General features: G+C 35.7%; 1 long non-coding RNA gene across 1 annotated transcript; it reads left to right on the top strand.

The window, feature by feature from the left end:
• Positions 1–478: 478 nt before the first annotated feature.
• Positions 479–17,020, top strand: LOC128556938 (uncharacterized). Its single transcript, XR_008370922.1, has 3 exons — positions 479–622; positions 12,879–12,955; positions 16,946–17,020. It is a non-coding gene; the product is annotated as an uncharacterized LOC128556938 (long non-coding RNA).
• The last annotated feature ends 1,076 nt before the right edge of the window (positions 17,021–18,096 follow it).

The following is an 18,096-nucleotide window of genomic DNA, read 5'->3' as shown; positions in this document are numbered from 1 at the left end:
CATGTTATCAATGAAAAACTGGAACACCTACCTGTGTTGACTTTCAGCGTCCGCCATCTTGGAAGTGTCTAAACATTTACGGCCGTACAGCTTACAAGACAGTGAATATATGTATAGCTTATCACAATATAGATGTTTATTGACACTAAAGAATTTTTAACAATGGACTGTTACTGCATAACATTTAATTACAAATTCTATTAATGTATACATTTAGTAAAGATAAAACATTTAATGAGGCAAGGGGTAACCAAACTGGGCCAGGACTTCTGAGTGACCAGGCTGTTTTTAATCCTTTTACTGTACATTTCGCCTTTTTATTAGCACTATCAGCTTTTTCTCAAATTCTCACAAATACTTTATGTATTACTTTAATTCTCCTGTACATTCCTGCTTTTAAACTCTTATGCACTGACGCGCACCTGCATAAAATACTCGCAAGGGTGTCATGCAGTATTTATAGATAGATAGAGGACTTTCTACATTTTAAGTAAATATCTGCTGATAAAATATTTCTTTAAGTAGTGTTTCAAGCAGGAAATCAATATTAAATCGAAAGAGGAAGTAAATCGGAGGTCATACAAGTTTACAAAGAAATTAAACAACCGTATTGGCTATTTTGGTAAGTTGAAGTTTCGTTTTTATAGGTTATTTATTGACGGTTACAACAGATGCGTAGCTGTATGAACAAACTGTATGTTATGTTCTGATTCATAATAAGGCAGGTTTTGGTACACTTTTTAACTCGGTACTATCATATACAGCGTTTGTTAAACTTTAGTCTCCGTATTACACTGCCTTTCGGTAGCATGTAATGTATAATTTAAGAATTAAAACCTTAAGGCAACACATACCAAAATTAGTAAATATTTTGAACATTTTCATACATTAAAGCTACTCGCCCGCAGTTTGAATGAAATTTGTCAATATTATCATTTCGCAAGATTTGGCATATAGTGTATGTATAAAACATAAAAATGATATAAAGTGGGTGAAAATAAAAGTTAGATTCTGGTAAAAATGCAAGAAAAATGAAATATCTGCATTATTTTAAAAGCGTTGCAACGGTTTTCTGCAAAATGTTTGGTCATTCATAAGAATTTTTTTTTTTTGCAAAAAATTTATGTCAATAAGAAATTTGTACAATTAGACTTTCAGAGTAGTCACTTTTTATCAATTTTTAGAGAAATTAATTTTCGCCTAAATTGTATGGGTTAGTCCCTTTAAAAAGGACATATGCTTTCAAACTTAACACAAGTATTTGAGTTAACCTGATATTGCAATATTATGGAAGCGTCCTGGTGCCAGCAGAGAGATTTAAATTTGTCTTACGTACGACTTACTATGTCCTACGTAGGAGTTAGTATCTCCTACGTAGTACTTAGTGTCTCCTACGTAGGACATAGTATCTCCTACGTAGGACTTAGTATCTTCTACGTAGGACATAGTATCTCCTACGTAGTACTTAATATCTCCTACGTAGGACTTAGTATCTCCTACGTAGTACTTAATATCTCCTACGTAGCACATAGTATCTCCTACGTAGGACATATTAAGTACTACGTAGGAGTTAGTATCTCCTACGTAGGACTTAGTATCTCCTACGTAGGAGATAGTATGTCCTACGTAGTACTTAATATCTCCTACGTAGGACTTAGTATCTCCTACGTAGGAGTTAGTATCTCCTACGTAGTACTTAGTATCTCCTACGTAGGACATAGTATCTCCTACGTAGGACTTAGTATCTCCTACGTAGGAGTTATTAACTCGTACGTATGTCACTGACTAAAAGACTCTCAAGCATGCGCAGTGGAACAATATACTCGTGTGTACTATTATTTAGTAAGGAAACGTGTGTAATTTAAAACTACACGGCATGGATGACTTTAAAAAACATATTTTGCATCTGGTATGAAACACCGTGATATATTACTTTGTCTTGAAAAAATAAATGGGTTTAAAGTTTCTTTACGAAGCCTTAAACGGATATTGTCACTTATGACGTTATTTAGACGCATAAATAAAAATGATGAACTTAGTGTTGTTCTCTATGTCATGGAAAATGTAATGACATCCAGCAAACAACAGTGTCCTTATTCAGACATGATTTTTATCGAAAATAGCATTGTCTCACTAAATTTAAATGTAACTGTGGTAGGTCCCTTGCAGCCTTTAAAACACAGTCATATATGCTGCAATATAGTTAGAAGAAATTTGATTTGTTTTTCATTACTGTAACAGCAGTTCAGTTTGCATTTTCAAAATAATAATAAAATCAGTCATGAAATCAATTAAAGAAGACTTGCCTGTTTATTTTCAAATGTTAATAAATTAGTGTATAGAATAAATAATATTTTCTCCAAAAGAAAATCTGAAATTAACCAAACTGCTGCAAATGCAATATGTAAACATATCATAATTTAATATGATTAAAAACTATACATGACTTAGTTTTCGACTATTTCTAATGTTGAGTTACTGTTCAAATCGGAAAGAACTTTCCTTACACTTTTTGTATATAATATTCAAATATCGTCTCTCTCTCTCTCTCTCTCCTTCTCTCTCTCTCAGAGTCTTAATTACTGTATATTTTCTCTTAATTACAGTACTATATTTAGCTCATTTTTATATTTTTTTCCTACTGAATTTTGTGCTCAATTCCCGAGAATACACTCAATAATAGTGTTCCGAAAACTAATGTCAAATCAACTTGTGGTCCGACGGTCTTGCTTTCTTTAACATGGTGTGTGTATCTTCTATATATTGTATATGCTGTGAAAAAGAGGAAGAATAGAATAGTGTTTAAATATAGCGAAGCATTTTTTGACAGTAAAATCTTTTAATTACCGAATATCACGGCGAATTTGTAGGTTTCAGTCATTAAATCTGGTTTTCCTTTGTTTTGTTAAGTTTATGCCTAGAGAGAAGAAATTAAGGACGAGTAACTTGGTAAACATGATTTATTCCCCTTTATCGCTCTTCACAGTGGAGGCTATTTTTTTTTTTTTAATATAAGAGCTAATTTCATGCGAAATAACCTTTACAATTATGTTTGATCAGAGTGACTTGATAAAAGAATAATTGACTAGTTGAAACTTACTAAATCTTATAGAACATTGATAATCGTGCCATGCAATCAAGTCTATATAAATTCATTCTTTGTTGTTGGAAATAAATTAAATATTGCAATAAATGCCTTTTATCAGCACGCAGTTAAAAAGTCAACCAGCAATGTTCAATTAACACATGTACCGGAAACGCAAGTAGGACCACAGAACGTTGCAGCGCCGCAAAATATGAACCATTACGTATGAGTTACTAAGTCCTACGTAGGAGATACTATGCCCTACGTAGGAGATACTAAGTCCTACGTAGGAGATACTATGTCCTACGTAGGAGATATTAAGTCCTACCTAGGAGATACTAAGTCCTCCGTAGGAGATACTATGTCCTACGTAGGAGATATTAAGTACTACGTAGGAGATACTAAGTACTACGTAGGAGATACTAACTCCTACGTAGGAGATACTATGTCCTACGTAGGAGATACTAACTCCTACGTAGGAGATAGTAAGTCGTACGTAAGACAAATTTAAATCTCTCTGCTGGCACCAGGACGCTTCCATACAATATACATAACTGCATCTTTCGTTGTTCAAAGTTATGCCATTTTTAACATAGAAAGAACTGCATGTAAGCATGTTTCTCAGGAAGTTTCATAACCCTGACTTACAGTTTAGCAAAAGTGTGCCCCCTTTTCAACTATAAAATTTGTCGTCTCACAAAATATATTTCATGACTGCATCATACTTTTTAATAGCATAGTATACAAATTTTGCAAGGTTGCAAATACTCTTTTTTTACATTATCTGACGTAATGGCTTCAAATTTATGCGGGTAGGTCAATGTAGATAGTAACGATACACATAGTTAATATTAACATATCAGTTAAGTTGGTCTGCAGTTCGCAGTTCGCGTTTCGAATTGCGAACTGCAAACTGGTCTGCAGTTCGCAGTTCGCGATTCGAATTGCGAACTGCAAACTGGTCTGCAGTTCGCGATTCGGATTGCGAACTGTAAACTGGTCTGCACTTTACGATTCAAATGTCAACGTGCAGTCTGATTTACACTGTCCTGCGCATTGCAGACAAGAATGCATTTCACGGTTGGTCTGCAGTTCGCGTTTCGAATTGCGAACTGCAAACTGGACTGCAGTTCGTGATTCGTGTTGCGAACTGCAAACTAGTCTGCAGTTTACGATTCAAATTTCAACGTGCAGTCTGATCAACACTGTCCTGCGCATTGCAGACAAGAATGCATTTCACAGTTGGTCTGCAGTTCGCGTTTCGAATTGCGAACTGCAAACTGGTCTGCAGTTCGCGATTCGTGTTGCGAACTGCAAACTAATCTGCAGTTTACGATTCAAATTTCAAAGTGCGGTCTGATCAGCACTGTCCAGCGCGTTGCGGACCAGAATGCATTTAATAATTAGTCTGCAGTTCTCATTTCGCGTTTCCAACTGCGAACTGGTCCGCGGTTCGCGTTCCAAATTGCAAACTGCAATCTTGTCCGCTGATTACAATAAAAATTTCAAAGTGCAGTCAGATCAGCACTTTCTTGCGCATTGCAGACAAGAATGCATTTCACAGTTGGTCTATAGTTCGCAGTTTGTGTTTCCAGTTGTGAACTGCAAACTGGTCTGTAGTTCGCAGTTCGCGTTTCGAATTGCGAACTGCAAACTGGTCTGCAGTTCGCAGTTCGCGATCTGAATTGTGAACTGCAAACTGGTCTGCAGTTCGCGATTCAAATTGCGAACTGCAAACTGGTCTGCAGTTCGGGATTCGTATTGCGAACTGTAAACTGGGCTACAATTTATGAATCAAATTTCAAAGAGCAGTCTGATCAGCACTGTCCAGCGCATTGCGGGCAAGAATGCATTTCATAATTAGTCTGCAGTTCGCATTTCGCGTTTCCAACTGCGAACTGCAAACTGGTCCGCAGTTTGCGTTCCGAATTGCAATCTGCAATCTTGTCGGCTGATTACAATAAAAATTTCAAAGTGCAGTCTGATCAGCACTTTCTTGCGCATTTCACAGTTGGTCTATAGTTCGCAGTTTGTGTTTCGAATTGCGAACTGCAAACTGGTCTGCAGTTCGCAGTTCGCGTTTCGAATTGCGAACTGCAAACTGGTCCGTCAAATGAAACAGTTATTTGATTAATCTTACAATTAATCTTTCGTTGATTTTATTTACAAAGGGCAATATAATTTTTGTTTAAAATTGAAATGATATACACACATGTACTGTAATAGAAATCACACAATGTAAAGCTGAATTATTTTACAGGAACAACGCACTACTGCAAAAGCTGCACAAGATTTTTTTATTTTATTTTTTTATATGTCAGTTCATGTGTTTTATGACCTTTTAATAAGTCCTAAATACAATAGAAATGTATTTGAGTTAAAAACATTCCATAAGAAAAAATGTTATAACATCATGACAGTAAACGGGTTGGGCTTTAAGCCATTCAAGAGTTACATTAGGCCATACTTGGCTGTAGACGATCCTTATAATGGGTGTAAATGTCTTTACATTGAAACATGTCACAATATATATCAACTGATAAAATAAAGATAAAATAATACAAAGTTTTCACAAAAAAAAAAAGAATTTCACGCGCTCTGTAAAGAAATACAAACTACAATATTAAAGATATTTCAAAATATTCCTTGCCACACCGACTGGTGAATTAATTGAAGTAATCATAAGAATTCTAAATGATTTTAATTCAGTTTTCTATGAATTTTACTGTATTGCTCGTAAGAATACATTAACTACTCTGAGCGTAGAAGGAATTTGGCAGTAAAAGGTACTAAGAGAACACCAGTGAATTTCTTTCTCTCATTCTAGCTCTCCTTTATACTCATAAAACAAACCAAGAAGATTGGTCATACAGGACGGATTACACCAAACCGGAAGTGACTACTCAGTGTTACATGTGAAGTAGTCCAAAATGTAGTTCCATGCTATGGATGAAGTCTGGTATAATGAGTGACATGAGGAGGTGACAGTTAAATTTTTGGCTTATGTTTATTGCTTATTCTTGCATAAAAACTACTTTTTTTCACTGGATCCGCCCATGTATAAACGGGAGAAAAATCGTGTGCAAACAAGGCAATTCACGTGCTGTTAATACATGATTTTTATTTTTGAAATGCTTTGCCAGGGACGTATGTATGTATTTCTGCGCAGACTGATATTTGGCATCTGCATCTTGTTTCTTCCATAATAACCTCTTCTTGTAGCATTATAGACACAATGTAATCCATAGTATGTTTAGCTGTATCAGTTTCCAACCCCAAACGTACTGCCCCCATCAATGTACGCACTAGCTTCTCTTAGAGTTTACTCCCTTTACAAAGCGTCTGTCCAGTTATTGTAAATAACTGTGAATAAATAAGTATCGCGTGTAACTTGTGCTATTGCCCGTTTTTAGGTATTATATTAATGACTTTTGTTAGTATCAGTCGGTTTGTTTTTACCTGATTGTTCGCAGAATTCATATATTAAACCTCGAAAGCTAGTCACTAGCTTCGTACTCATCCGTACTCTGTTTGTTCGTACTCAAATTAATTCGAATATAAAGTTGTTATTCTTAAAATAATTGTGTTCCTGTTTATCAAATTTTAAAGTTATATGCAAAATTATGTGTAATGAAACGTTTGTAATAACTAAAAATAAAAATAAGATGCTCAAAAACCTTCAAATCACGCTTTTAGTAGTGTTGTTCTTATGTGTGCCCCAGTTATGGATATTTAAAACATGTTTACCGTTTCCAAGATCAACAAGAATGGTAAATAAAACATGTACCGGAATCGTCAAGTCATCACATATGAAAACAATGCATTTAGTCGTCGTGTAATGTTTTTTATGCAAGAATAGCGACAATACACGTTTGTTTTGTGTATTAACGCCTGCAGAAGCCCTTGGGATATGTTTGTGACCTCGACCTTCGGTCTCGGTCACAAACATTCCCGCGGGCTTCTGCAGACCTTAATACACAAAAAAACGTGTATTATCCCTACATTGTATTGAGAATAGATCTAGACCATTTTCATTGTAAATTATCTGGAATAAGTTATATTCTTTGCGAAAAATGTCTACCTACGCGTAATTGCTAAACGGCTGTTTTCATGGGGGCATTTTTAGAGGGTGATGTTTCTCAGAACAGATTATTTTTCTTATATACAACATAACATGTCAATATTTTTCTATTTTTGATAAGAAGACATGTTATACTAAATGACCATATATGGTTTTTATATCATTGAAATGCTCTAAAGTGCTGAAAATGAGGTCTGAATGTTTTGTTATTAATATGAAATAAATAAGGAATTGAATTGGTAGAATGTAACCTACATGACAAGAATTCACAAAGACTGTACGGGCAAGGATGAAGTGCCTCGGACATCTCCGTTAATATTCGTAATAACACGTTCATTGCCGAGGATATCCAATTCAGTTAAACAGCAGACGATACCGCCTGGGAAAGTATTAGTTTCCCCGCTATGCGCGGCGCACGTCACTATTAAGTTTAAAGAACATGAAATGTTACATCCCGTGACAAACATGCTATAACTTCTACATGTTTTCATTGATTATATTTAAGCTTATCTATATTCGTCACCGGTAATTGATATGGGCGGCTCCTCCATAAAAATGTTACTAAATTCATTGGAAAAAATCCTGCAAGATAGAGAAGCTCCATTTCAAGATTTTTCATTTCTTCTTTACTTTTCCAGTTTGCAGATCGCATTTGAAAACGTGAACTGAGAACTGCAAACTGCAGACCAACTGTGAAATGCATTCTTGTCTACATTTTGCTGGACAGTGCTGATCAGACTGCACTTTGAAATTTGAATCGTAATCTGCAGCACAGTGTACAGTTCTCAATACGAATCTCGAACTGCAGACTAGTTTTCAGTTCGAATTTGAATCGCGAACTGCAGGCCAGTTTGCAGTTCGCAATTCGAAAGGCGAACTGCGAACAGCGGACCAGTTTGCAGTTCGCAATTCGAATCGCGAACTGCGATCTGCAGGCCAGTTTGCAGTTCGCAATTCGAAAGGCGAACTGCGAACTGCAGATCAGTTTGCAGTTCACAATTCGAAACGCAAACTGCGAACTGTAGACCAACTGTGAAATGCATTCTTGTCTGCAGTTCTAATGGAGAGGGAGGAAGTGCAGACTTTTCACATTTATGTTTAGCAAGCACTTGCCTATTACTTTAAAGTATAAGAGTAACCTTCAAATTCATTTTCATTTTGAATCTTGAACTGCAGACCAGTTTGCAGTTCGCAATTCGAATCGTGAACTGCGAACTGCAGACCAGTTTGCAGTTCGCAATTCGAATTATGAACTACGAATTGCGAACTGCGAACTGAGAACTGCAGACCAGTTTGCAGTTCGTAGTTCGAATCGAAAACTAGGAGCCGCAGACTTGGCGGCACTTTGCAGTTCTACTGAAGAGGGAGGAAGTGCAGACCATTAACATTAATGAGCCGTGCCATGAGAAAACCAACATAGTGGGTTTGCGACCAGCATGGATCCAGACCAGCTTGTGCATCCGCGCAGTCTGGTCAGGATCCATGCTGTTCACTTTTAAAGCCTACTGTAATTAGAAAAACCATTAGCGAACAGCATGGATCCTGACCAGGCTGAGCGGATGCGCAAGCTGGTCTGGATCCATGCTGGTCGCAAACCCACTATGTTGGTTTTCTCATGGCACGGCTCAAAATTTTATATTTAGCAAATACTGACCTATTACTTAAAAGTATAAGACGTTCAAATATATTTTTATTTTGAATCTTGAACCGCAGACCAGTTTGCAGTTCGCAATTCGAATCACGAACTGCGAACTGCGAACTGCAGACCAGTTTGCAGTTCGCAATTCGAAACGCGAACTGCAGACCAGTTTGCAGTTCGCAATTTGAAACACAAACTGCGAACTATAGACCAACTGTGAAATGCATTCTTGTCTGCAATGCGCAAGAAAGTGCTGATCAGACTGCACTTTGAAATTTTTATTGTAATCAGCAGACAAGGTTGCAGTTTGCAATTTGGAACGCGAACTGCGGGCCAGATTGCAGTTCGCAGTTGGAAACGCGAAATGCGAACTGCAGACTAATTATGAAAAGCATTCTTGTCCGCAATGCGCTGGACAGTGCTGATCAGACTGCACTTTGAAATTTGAATCGTAAATTGTAGCCCAGTTTACAGTTTGCAATACGAAACGCGAATTGCAGACCAGTTTGCAGTTCGCAATTCGAAACGCGAACTGCAGACCAACTGTGAAATGCATTCTTGTCTGCAATGCGCAGGACAGTGTTGATCAGACTGCACGTTGACATTTGAATCGTAAAGCGCAGACCAGTTTGCAGTTTGCAATTCGAATCGCGAACTGCAGACCAGTTTGCAGTTCGAATTTGAATCGCGAACTGCAGACCAGTTTGCAGTTCGCAATTCGAAACGCGAACTGCAGACCAACTGTGAAATGCATTCTTGTCTGCAATGCGCAGGACAGTGTTGATCAGACTGCACGTTGACATTTGAATCGTAAAGCGCAGACCAGTTTACAGTTTGCAATTCGAATCGCGAACTGCAGACCAGTTTGCAGTTCGAATTTGAATCGCGAACTGCAGACCAAATGTGAAATGCATTCTTGTCTACAATTTGCCGGGCAGTGCTGATCAGACTGCACACTTTGAAATTTGAATCGTAAACTGCAGACTAGTTTGCAGTTCGCAACACGAATCGCAAACTGCAGACCAGTTTGCAGTTCGCAGTTCGAAATGAGAACTGCAGACCAACTGTGAAATGCATTCTTGTCTGCAATGTGCAGGACATTTTTGATCAGACTGCACGTTGACATTTGAATCGTAAAGTGCAGACAAGTTTACAGTTCGCAATTCGAATCGCGAACTGCAGACCAGTTTGCAGTTCGCAATTCGAAACGCGAACTGCGAACTGCAGACCAACTTAACTAAATATTTAGTTCTCGATATAGTGGACATACACGGAGGAAGTGAAATAGTGAAACCCTGTTTCCTTGTTATACATTTTACATGGTTTACATGTTTTTCTCGCGAGCGATATTATGATACCTTTCAGTTGTGTGAAGATTTCGCCTAAAGTTATTTATACCAGACTATCATAATATTAAAAAATATTCTTTTGGAGTCATTTATATCTCATTTAAAAAAAAACGTAGTTATTATACCATCACCCCCACCTTGCAGGATACTCTCTATAAGTGAACAGTCTATTGTATAGTTTAAGCCAAAGAGGGGACATAATACTACAGGTTGATATGAAAGATGTACAATATGTAAGTCTTTAGAAGACGAATATCATTTTATCATAGAATGCTCACTTTATTCAGATTTAAGGAAACAATACATTAAGAAATATTTCTGGCATTTGCCAAATTATGTTAAATTTACTGAGTTGATGAATTCTACAAATGAACATGAAGTAAGAAAACTATCAACATACGTTTTTAAGGCGTTTGAAAGAAGAAAGGTGTTCTCTTATATTTAATTTCAATAATATCGGAGAAGATTAATTGTATGAATTGCCAGGTTTTAATGTTATAAAATTAACGAATAACATGAGACGTCTAATCACAAATACGTTGATTCATATGTAAATTTGTCTCTCCCACAAATGCTAGATTTGTGTTGTATTTTATATATTGTATAATGTGTTGTATTTTATATATTGTATAATGTGTTGTATTTTATGTATTGCATAATGTGTTGTATTTTATATATTGTATAATGTGACTCGCTGTATTACCTATGTTCTCTATATTGATGCTTTGTTCATGGGCCATATATGGCTTATTACAAATAAAGAATATCATACATACATATATGAAAATTCCACTCGGTAAGTTTTCCCCGATCGGCGATTTATTAAGATTTTAGGACAAAATATAGCATGTGGAGTTAAGTTTCTGAATCTTCTGAAGTTCCCGTATCTAAATCCTCTTTTTCTGTATTTTGATCGAAATCCAATGATCATTTTCATTCAGTGGCAACTCTACTGTACATCAAAACATGGTTACAGGTATAGTTTCGGCTTTTGCGATTTCATTCCTTTGTATTTTTAATATTTTTCCAAACATTCCAAAGCAATTTTGGCCATATCGTTGATGTGTTTATGTTCCTTTGTTATAAATTATATCAATTATGTTTTAATATGTAGGCGCACCGACAGCACGAGTTTGACCGGATCTGTTTCTGTTAAAAAGTTTTTCTAGCTCTTTTGATCTTTTCTCGCTGTTGAACCATTTAGTGGTGCAAATTATTTATCGTACGATTTATCAAACACACAGTGGGCATTATTTGACAATACTTACAACTATTACTCAATTCATAGATTTGCCTTTTTCTGGTTGGCTGCTTCAGTACACGTGACCAACTTTCATCTCTCAATGAAGCCATCACGTATTCATTAGATCTAATAAATATGCAAATGTGTCGTTCACCTGCATCGGTGACGAAGAAATTAATGCTCGTAACAGGTACTCTTAAAGCTTGCATTTCAGTAGAAAAGGTTGCACTTTTTTTCGGCGTGCCGTATTAAGCACGATTTTATGACCTCGTATGACCTTATGCCGCCTGAATAATGTACCAATCGGATTACTTGGTAAGGTATTCTCGGTAATCTGATAATGAGAGATTTAGTAAGAGTGGCGCTGATTGGAGGAAAGGCTGAAAATGCTTCACTCTGCGTCATGTGTGACACTGAGTGAAATAATGACACGTTCGTCATCTATAACCTCTATAAGTACAGCACCATCGGATTGTATGCGTATACCACTCGAACAGGTGTGCGTAACCAATATTCATTTGCTCATCCGGACATATTTCTGTTTTGTTAAGTTTTCTTGTTATTTCTGTTTTGTTAAGTTTCCTTCCCTTAAGTTTTGTTTTTACAAAAAAAGGTTATTTGTTTTATACAGTCATTAACTCTTACCCTGCATTACAGCAACAATTTCTAACCAGTACAAATCATTACTAACCTGCAACAACATGTCCGATACTGTTAAATTTTAGACTCTAAATTTTAAATTAATCTTTCCGGTGAAAACAGTACTGTACATATTCTGAATGATAGACAAATTTGATAATAAGCTGAAGTAGGGTAAGGGTTCATGTTGCTTCCAACAATTCCAGAAATAAACGTATTTCAATATTGTTTGCTTACTGTTACCATTTTTTAAGCACCAAAGGCTCAAAGTGAGCTTTTGTGATTGTTTGGTGTCCGTTGTGTGTCCCTCCACAATTTCTAAACATAGTCTTCTTTAGAACTACCGTCCTCATTTATACAAAACTTTACAGAGGCCCCTTTCAACATTGCCAAAAAAATTAAAATACAGATTTCTGCCCATATATAACTTGTGCTTCAGTTACATCACGCCGACCATCTTTTTGAAAGATATTTCTTGTTTCAAATAGGAAACAAATGGGAGAAGTTTTTTAGTCGTCATTATAAGGATTGAATGGTGTTTTTCTGGTTTACAGATATTTTCCCGCCATTTAAAATTAAATGTTATATAATAGAATGGCTTCGGCTTTTACCAAAAAGGGTAGTATATATATAGAAATGCTCACTCATAACTTATACTCTATAATCATTTTTCGTGTTCTTGTATCCTTTTGGAATCCAGATCGATTCAGAGGTCCTGATCAAATCAACTGGGATCGCGGGGCCGGGAGTGGATCTTCTTAGTAACAATAGGTCATTAAAGAAAATCTTTTAAAACAGAAATATCATATTTATCATGTCAATGATATAATGTTTCATTTTAGACTTGTCCAGAAGAGGAACGCTGTTGAAGCATGTCACAACAGAAAGGGAAATTTACAGATAATAGTAATGAATTCGGGTAAGAGCATTCTTTTAGTATTTACGATGGGATATTTTCCACAGTCTACGGCAATAGCTGCATTACATGACTGTAACCAACACTGTATCTTTTACAAACATACAAAAGAACGTTTTCAGGTAAAATACCTCTGATCAAGTCCAACATTTCTGGTACAATCTTTGCATTAAATAATAAACATTAAACGGTTAAGAATAAAACAGTTACTAGGACTCTCCTTGCATTAATTGTGTTTTACCATTTTATGTAAGAAAACATTTAGAGCTGAAAATAATTCTACATAAGAAAGTCCATTTAAATTGTTTTCCATTATCACGGAGTTCGCTACAACAACGATAACATACAATAGCATCTTACGAAAATCGTTACAATGTCGCTGAATGTGATCTGGCTGAGATTATGTACATGAATATGTAAAATTCATTACAGTTATTTGTTCCCCTTAGTCAGATTATATTTAAAAATACAAAAAGTGAAAAGGGAAAAGAATTACAGTACCCAAATTTTCAAACTGTTAGTTGGTTATTGGGTAAATAAAAGCATATAGTTATTTTTCCAGAAAAAGGTAATATTATACAATACTTAAAACAAGGGCTCCGCAAAGCGGGGCTTTATCTGCCCGAACTTTTAGAATATATGAGGTCCGAACGTAGCGATATATTCATGCTACTCTTAATCATGTATTAATAGTTATGGACTTAAAGGGAAATAGTATCACTATTACTAGCTAATCAAGCACATTATGTTCAATATGATAAGGAAGTATTAACTGAGTGTTTGTCTATGCAGTGGGGGTGAGGTGGGGGCTAATGTGGCGGTGGACGGGTGTTGAGGTATTGAGGTGGATTGTGGTATCAAGCGACGGCGGTGATTGAATACTTAGGCACACAAGTTAGAAAAGGAAATTTCATGACAATACCATTCATACAAGTATGAAATGTTCTACAGAACTCCGCGGTTGGCATTATGATCGTTCAAAGCAAAATTTCTTAATTTATCTTCAAATGAATACTGATGTGTTTTATTCCATTTTACATTGTACGTAGTTTTTGAACATTTTATCTTTGGGTTAACCTGTTTATTTGTTGTTATGTAACTTTCAAGATACCTTTTAGCAAAATGTTTTGGATTTTTTATGTAAAAGTTACGATAAGCTTGCTACGGTCTTTATAGATTAAACATATTAAGTTTATGAGAATATTCGTTGGAAGTAAAGAACGCCGCCAAGCAAAATAGTAAGATTGTCAATTTGATTCAATCTGTGCAAAGATGTAAAGAAAAGTTCCGCACCGCTCGCACCGGTTATGTCGCAACCTATTTTAATAAGATTGTAGACAGTAGCCATGGACAGTAAATTTTAACCCTTTATGTAAATGAGGCATAGCATGCACACCAACAGTTATTCATTTGATAGACCAATCGTTTGTAGATTAATTTTGTATTTTGATATTTTATTCAAACTTGAAATTAAAATAATTCGAGATGTCAAACGATGATCAAGTAATTGTGCCATGAAGAACAATAATTTAGATTGTGAAACTGTTTCAAACCATCGCCCGAAGTATGACAAAATCGGGACCGAGAAAATCGTAGCGTTTTCGCTTTTTGGAGGGTCCGATACTCAGATGTTAACTGTGTATACAATATCAAGATCAAGTGTACACCTGTAAGTTATTGCAACTATCATGTCCGTTTTCTATTCTGGAATTATGACCTCTTTTATACGACCGTTTGTAAATTTCAGCTAAACAGTGGTATCAATTTATTTACTTTACAACCTTTTTTTTTTTAAACAAAACCACAACAATATACTAACATATATACCATTTCCAAACTAGCAAAAACCATTAAGAGACAAGAAAATGACAACAAAACTAAAACAACGTCGTTGTTGTCGTACTCTGTCGATAGAGATGATATTTAATCATTTTCTGTTTAAAAGTCCCTGTGTTCTTATTATAGCAGCAGTTTGGAAGAAAATTTACAACATGTTTATTTTTACAAAGTTTTACATACCATGTATATATAACACCGAAAAATGATAAAGGGGGTGAAAAATAAAAATTGGATATTGGTTAAATTGCGAGAAGAATGTAAAGTTTCTGCATTATTACAAAAGCTATTTTTGGTTATATATAAGAATATCTTGCAAAAATTTTATGTCAATCACTTTCAGAGTCATATTTTTATGTTTTTTAGAGAAAATATTTTTTTGCCTAAAATATGTGGGTAACTCCTGTTATAGACATTCATTCGTTTTCTAGAAACACAACTTTCTTTTTATGTGCATTTCTGAAGCTTTTACAAAATGAGTAGTGGAAGTGAATTCACATTGTTGAAATTTTGAAGTTATTACCATGATGTTGATCTAACTGTATGCTTAATTTAAAAAAAAAGTTCTTATATTTTCAAGCGGTTGGCAAAAATGCGAATGGCGGGTTAGCTGTTTTGATCAGTATACATACAACGAATGTGAATAATGTTTTCTGCCTTTATTCACTAGAACTGTGGTCTAAGTTCTATTTGTAACATGTTTTGAATTCGAAATGCACATGTTATATAATCAAGTATAAAATGTACGAAATTTTGCTATTCTGTATAATATGGGAAATACCATTAGTGTCGTAGGCATTTCAACAACATACGTAGACATTTAATTTGATAATATTTTATCACATCAACGTTTCGGCTTACGCCTTCATCCGGATAGTTCAACATATTTATATGAGTAAAAAAAAACAAACCCTAATATTAACCTCATATAATTATACCCCCACAAAACGAAGATTTGGGGGGTGTATAGGAGTGAGCTTGTCGGTCGGTCGGCCTGTCGGTCCGTTGGTTTTCATGGTTTCCGGATGATAACTCATGAAAGGCTTGACCGATTTAAATAATTTTTGGTACACAGGTGTAACATCAAAAATACAGGTCAGGTTCGACTTTGGGGTCAGTAGGTCAAAGTTCCAGGTCACAGTGACTCGAAGCAGTTAAATGGTATCCGGATGATAAGTTGAGGACGCTTGGGTCTAGGATTATAATTTTTTGTACACAGGTGTAACATGATAAAATACAGACCAAGTTTGAGTTCAAGTTCAAGTTGGGGTCATTCGATCAAAGGTCAACAGTAAAACGGTTTCAGGATGATATCTTAAGAACGCTTGGGCCTAGGATCATAAATTTTGGTACACAGTTGTAACATCATAAAATACAGACCAAGTTTGTCTTTGAGGTCAGTAGATCAAAGGTCAAGGACACGGTGACTCGGAACAGTGAAACGGTTTTCGGATGATAGCTTAGGTCAAGGATAATAATTTTTTGTACACAGATGTAACATCAGAAAATACAGGTCAAGTTCTACTTTGAAGGCAGTAGGTCAAAGGTCAAAGTCAGAATTCATATTGTTGAATGACATGAAACAGTTAAACAGCTTCCGGATGATAACTTGAGAACGCTTGGGCCTAGGGTCATGAAAACTGATAGGGAAGTTGGTTATGACCAGCAGATGACCCCTTACGAATTTTAAGTTAGTAGGTCACAGGTCAAGGTCACAGTGACCGGTAACATTTAAAACGGTTTTCGGACAATAATTTCAGAACACTTTGGAATAGGATCACGAAACTAAATAGGAGGTTGGTCATGACCAGCAGATGACCTCTATTGATTTTGAGTTCCAAAGGTCAAAGGTCACAGTGACCCGGAACATTTAAACTTTTTTTCGGGACAATAACTTGAGAACGCTTTGGCCAAGGATTATGAAACTTCATAGGGAGGTTGATCATGACCAGCAGATGACCTCTATTGATTTTGAGGTCAGTAGGTCAAAGGTCATGCAAGTTCGGCCTTGACATTGGTTGAGTTCTGTGACAAGACAATATTGTGGGGGTATAATTCGTCACTCATGTGACAACTCTAGTTTTTTTAAAGTCATTTATAACAAAGAATGTCAAATGATAGATAAAAATGTATGTTGAAGTAAGATATCATTATTAGACTAGATGATGAAAAAGAACAGCATGGTTCTACGAAATCCACGAAAGACATCAACGTTCAAGAACATTCTGAAAGGTTTGTTCCTGCCTTATTTTGCTTTTGAATTAATTGAACTCAGCGTTTCTTTTTGTTTAATACTCATATCATGTCTAAAATGCTCTAGCTGTAACTGAAAAATATTAAACTTTGAAAATGTATTAAGGATTATCAATGAATTCATATTTCTTCATAAACAGCCTTTGATTTTGCACGAAACTAACGTGTGCTATATGAAAATGTGATTACGTTTTAAATATCAATTTTACTTTGAATTGTTTTTCATATACACTCAACAAAATTCCTAATCGGTCAGTTTTTATTGTATTGCTATTTTGTTAATAATGCAAGTATTTACATGAAATTTCACATACCGACATTTAGATAGGTACTGCAGCTAATTATTGATTTATATTTGACCTACTCACCGCCAAAGTAACCACTTTAGGCGTTTTGGCCAATTTAGCATATTTTGCACGTGCATGGTATGTGCACCAATATGCACGTGTTAATGAACACTTTTGGCATTACTGACGAAAGGCCTACTTGAAAAACACATATCATCGTTAAATTGACATAAGAGCAACGCGCCCGGGCTGTCGGAATTATACACCAAAATTCAAAATCGGTCATTTCAATTAATTGTATTTCGGTTAAATTTCGAAAAAAGAGCGCAGATGGTAGATAACCAACGAGTGAAGGTTCTTGTAAACGCAAATAAGGTTACAAATGGAAATAACCATCAAAGTAACAGTTACAAATAAATAACATCAAAATTCTATTGAAATTGTAAAAACAATAACACACGTGCCGTAAATGTGTCACAGCTAGCAACATTCCGACAGCTCGATCCCATTACTCTTGTGTCAATTTCACCATAATATGTGTTTTTCTAGTTGGACTTTCGTCAGTAATGGCAAAATTGTAAACGAACACATGCATGTTGGTGCACATGCACTGCACGTGCAAAATATCCAATATTAGAGAAAACGCCTAATGCGGTTAATTTGGCCAAGAGTCACCAAAAATAAGTTAATAATTAGCTGCAGTACTTATTCAACTGTTGGCATGTAAACCTTCGTATAAATAGAGGATATTTGTTTGTTTTGAGTGAA

Source organism: Mercenaria mercenaria, chromosome 5 (genome assembly GCF_021730395.1).
Source record: "Mercenaria mercenaria strain notata chromosome 5, MADL_Memer_1, whole genome shotgun sequence".
In the NCBI taxonomy this organism is placed as follows: domain Eukaryota; kingdom Metazoa; phylum Mollusca; class Bivalvia; order Venerida; family Veneridae; genus Mercenaria; species Mercenaria mercenaria.
The sequence above is the reverse complement of the archived record's forward strand: the minus strand, read 5'-3'. Positions and strand labels throughout refer to the sequence as shown.